This window comes from Physeter macrocephalus, chromosome 4 (genome assembly GCF_002837175.3).
Source record: "Physeter macrocephalus isolate SW-GA chromosome 4, ASM283717v5, whole genome shotgun sequence".
Lineage (NCBI taxonomy): Eukaryota > Metazoa > Chordata > Mammalia > Artiodactyla > Physeteridae > Physeter > Physeter macrocephalus.
In genome coordinates, this window is record NC_041217.1 from 69,892,804 (window position 1) to 69,898,150 (window position 5,347).

Genomic DNA, 5,347 nt, shown 5'->3' on the forward strand with positions numbered 1-5,347 from the left:
AGGTATAACTGAATCACTTTACTATACACCTGAAACTATCACAACATTGTTAATCAATTATACTCCATATAAAACAAAAAGTTAAAAATAAAATAGGAAAGAACTTTAGAAATAATCAATTTAAATTCCTTTATTTTAAAGATTGAGAAACCTGAACAACAGAGCATGGCTTGTGCAAGTTTTCTATCTGGGCTATTGATCAGTGAGTGGCAAATACAGAGCTAAATTATGGGGTTTTGTTTGTTTGTTTGTTTGTCTGTTTGTTTTGGCTGAAGGTTTAGGACTGAAGAAAGGATGAGAGACTAAGTGCTGTTAAGGACTAATAATCCAATGTGGGGAGAAAAACAATAATGAAATGAATAAAGAAATGATCAAAAACATACCAGGTAGTAACAAGGCAGATAATTGAATCAGTGATGTGATTGAGTGAGTGGGTGGTTAATTTAGATATTTAGGTTAATCATATACTGAAATAACAGTGCAGTAGAATCTCTCTTAACAACCTCAAGTTCACTGACTGACTAGATTAAATGGCATTCACCATCCCCTCTGTAAAACAGATTGACAAATTCATACCACATGCTAAATGACCACCCCTGGTAAGCTTCTCTGTAGTAGAAACACCAGGAGATAGTAGTGGTATCACAAAATCAAGGCTGGAGAAAATTTCGAAATGGAGAGTGATTAGCACTGTTGAATGCATCAGAGTTATCAAACAGGAGAAGAACCAAGAACAGCCCAGTGAACCTGGTAATGAGATTACCAGATGGTGTAGTCCCCACCATCCAGGGTCTATCTCAGCCATGCAAGCCCCAAATCTCAGTGGTCAACTCACTAAAGCTGACCAGTCTCTGAGACATTATTCAAACTCACAAGATAACTCAAAATGCGAATTCATTCATTTTTGATGGTGAATATTCCAGACCAGTCATCTCCATGTGGCTTTTGCTTGTGGATATAAGTAATTTAGTATAATAAAATGCATGTCATGGGAATTCCCTGGTGCTCCAGTGGTTAGGAATCTGAGATTTCACTGCTGAGGACACAGGTTCAATCCCTGGTCGGGGAACTAAAATCCCACAAGCAGCACAGCGTGGGAAAAAAACAATTAAAATTTAAAAAAATAAAAGTGCATGTCAGAAGGTTACTTATTGTGCCCATATTACTCCATTCTTATCACAGCATGCATCACAGTATATAATAATTTTATATTTTCTTGTCTTGCTCCTCATCACATACTATATGTGTTTGATTGATTGCTCTTTACCTGGTGCTTAGCATGATGCAGAGCATGTTTAGATTTTCCATAAATATGTATTAGAGATATAAATGAGCAATTAACTCATTGATTATTTCTATTGTGATGTTGCAACCTGATAAATCTTCCTCTCCTTTCTTAGAGATAATTGCTTTAAAAAATCATCTCGTGAAGAGTACTAAAGGGGACCTTCAAGGTCGCGGAGGAGTAAGATGTGGAGATCACCTTCCTCCCCATAAATAAATCAAAAATACATCTACATGTGGAACAACTCTTACAGAACACCTACTGAATGCTGGCAGAAGACCTCAGGCTTCCCAAAAAGCAAGAAAATCCCCACTTCCCTGGTTAGGGAAAAAGAAAAAAGAAAAAACAGAGACAAAAGAATAGGGATGGGACCCGTACCTCTGGGAGGGAGCTGTGAACGCGGAGAAGTTTCCACACACTAGGGAGCCCCTTCACTGGTGGAGACAGGGGTTGTGGGGGAAGCTTTGGAGCCACACAGGAGAGCACAGCAACAGGGGTGCAGAGGGCAAAGTGGAGCAAATACTGCACAAAGGATAAGTGCTGACCAGTACTCACCAGTCTGAGAAGCTTGTCTACTCAACAGCCCAGGCGGGTCGGGGTTGGGAGCTGAGGCTCAGGCTTCGGAGGTCAGACCCCAGGGAAAGGACTGGTGTTGGCTGTGAAGACAGCCTGAAGGGGGCAAGTATGCCACAGCTAGCCAGGACGGAGACCAGGAAAAAGTCTGGACCTGCCAGAGAGGAAAGAGACCTTTGTTTCCGGGTGCTCAAAAGGAGGGGATTTCTTCCCAGTGTGCCCACAGAAAGCAGAGCACTGCCTAAGCGACCTTCAGAGACAGCAGTGAGCCGTGGCTATTAGCTCGGACTGCAGAGATGGGCATGATACACTAAGGCTACTGCTGCTGCCACCAAGAATCCTGTGTGCAGGTGCAGGTCACTATCCACACACCCCCGGGAGCTTGTGCAGCACGCCACTACTGGGGTCCCAAGATCCAGAGACAACTTCCCCGGGAGAACACCCGGCAAACCTCAGGCTGTTGCAACATCACACCAGCCTCTGCCACCTCAGGGTCACCCCGCATTCCAATTATGACTACCGTACCCCTCCCCCTGGCCTGAGTGAGCAAGAGAGCCCTAATCAGCCACTGCTTTAACCCCCTCCTGTCTGGGCACGGGGAACAGATGCCTGAGGGAGACCTACATGCAGAGGCAGAGCCAAAACCAAAGCTGAACCCCAGGAGCTGTGCGAACAAAGAAGAGAAAGGGAAATTTTTCCATGCAGCCTCAGGAGCAGCAGATTAAATCCCCACAATCAACCTGATAAACCCTGCACCTGAAGAATACCTGAACAGACAATGAATGTTCCCAAAATTGAGGCAGTGGACTTTGGGAGCAACTGTAGACTTAGGGTTTGCCTTCTGTACCTAATTTGTTTCTGGTTTGATGTTTATTTTAGTATAGTATTTAGTGCTTATTATCATTGGTGGATTTGTTTTTTGGTTTGTTTGCTCTCTTCCTTATATATATATATATATATATATATATATATATATATATATATATATGTTTCCTTTTTCTCTTTTTGTGAGAGTGTATGTATATGCTTCTTTGTGTGATTTTGTCTCTATAGGTTTGCTTTTACCATTTGTCCTAGGGTACTGTCCGTTCATTTTTTTGTTTTTGTTTTTGTTTTTCTTCTCTCTTCCTTTTCTTCTGAGCTGTGTGGCTGGTAGGGTCTTGGTGGTCCAGCCAGGTGTTGGGCCTGAGCCTTTGAGGTGGGAGGGCTGAGTCTAGGATACCAGACCACCAGAAACCTCCTGGCCCCAAGTAATATCAATCAGCTAGAGCTCTCCCGGAGATATTCCTCTCAACACTAAGACCCAGCTCCACCCAATAGCCAGCAAGCTCCAGTGCTGGACGACCCATGACAAACAACTAGCAAGACAGGAACACAAACACACCCATTAGCAGAGAGGCTGCCTGAAGTCATACTAAGTTCACAGACACTCCAAAACACACCACTGGACATGGCTCTGCCCACCAGAAGGACAGGTTACAGTGCCACCCACCAAAACACGCACACTAGTCCCCTCCACCAGGAAGCCTACACAAGCCACTGAACCAACCTTGCCCATTGGGGGAAGACACCAAAAATAATGGGAACTATAAACCTGCAGCTTGCAAAAAGGAGACCCCAAACACAGTGAGTTAAACAAAATGAAAAAATGGAGAAATATGCATCAGATAAAGGAACAAGGTAAAAACCCACCAGACCAAACAAATGAAGAGGAAATAGGCAGTTAACCTGAAAAAGATTTCAGAGTAATGATAGTAAATATGATCCAAAATCTCAGAAATAGAATGGAGAAAATACAAGAAACATTTAACAAAGACCTAGAAGAACTAAAGATTAAACAAAAAATGATGAACCACACAATAAATGAAATAAAAAATACTCTAGAAGGAATCAATATCAGAATAACTGAGGCAGAACAGATAAGTGACCTGGGAGATAAAATAGTGGAAATAACTGCTACAGAGCAGAATAAAGAAAAAACAATTAAAAGAATTGAAGACAGTCTCTGAGACCTCTGGGACATTAAGCACACCAACATTCGAATTATAGGGGTCCCAGAAGAAGAGAAAAAAAGTGTCTGAGAGAATATTTGAAGAGATTATAGTTGAAAACTTCCCTCACATGGGAAAAGAAATTGTCAATCAAGTCGAGGAAGCGCAGAAAGTCCCATACATGATAAATCCAAGGAGAAACATGCCAAGACACATATTAATCAAACTATCAAAAATTAAATTCAAAGACAAATATTAAAAGCATCAAGGGAAAAGCAAAAATAACATATAAGGGAAACCCCATAACGTTAACAGCTGATCTTTCAGCAGAAACTCTGCAAGCCAGAAGGGAGTGGCAGGACATATTTAAAGTGATGAAAGGGAAAAGCCTACAACCAAGACTACACTACCCAGCAAGGATTTCATTCAGATTTGATGGAGAAATTAAAATCTTTACAGAAAAGCAAAAGCTAAGAGAATTCAGCACCACCAAACCAGCTTTACGAAGAAGATATAACAATTATAAATATATATTCACCCAACATAGGAGCACCTCAACACATAAGGTACATGCTAACAGCCATAAAAGGGGAAATTGACAGTAGCACAATAATAGTAGGGGACTTTAACCTCCCACTTTCAACAATGGACAGATTATCCAAAATGAAAATAAATAAGGAAACACAAGCTTTAAAAGACACAATAGTCCAGATAGACTTAATTGATATTTATAGGACATTCCATCCAAAAACAACAGAATACACTTTCTTCTCGAGTGCCCATGGAATGTTCTCCAGGATACATATTATCTTGGGTCACAAAGCAAGCCTCAGTAAATTTAAGAAAATTATCATCATAGCAAATATCTTTTATGAGCACAACGTTTTGAGACTAGATATCAATTACAGGAAAAATCTAAAAAATACAAACACATGGGGGCTAAACAATATGATACTAAATAACCAAGAGATCACTGAGGAAATAAAAAAATACCTAGAAACAGATGGCAATGAAAGCACAATGACCCAGAACCTATGGGATACACCAAAAGCAGTTCTAAGAGGGAAGTTTATAGCAATAAAATCCTTCCTTAAGAAACAAGAAACATCTCAAACAACCTAACCTTACACCTAAAGCAATTAGAGAAAGAAGAACAAAAAAACCCCCAAAGTTAGCAGAAGGAAAGAAATCACAAAGATCAGATCAGAAATAAATGAAAAAGAAATGAAGGAAACAATAGCAAAGATCAACAAAACTAAAAGCTGGTTCTTTAAGATAAACAAAATTGACAAAATTTTAGCCAGACTCATCAAGAAGAAAAGGGAGAAGACTCAAATAAACAGAATTAGAAATGAAAAAGAAGTAACAACTGACACTGCAGAAATACAAAGGATCATGAGAGACTACCACAAACAACTATATGCCAAAAAAATGGACAACCTGGAAGAAATGGACAAATTCTTAGAAAAGTACAAACTTCAAACACTGAACCAGGAAG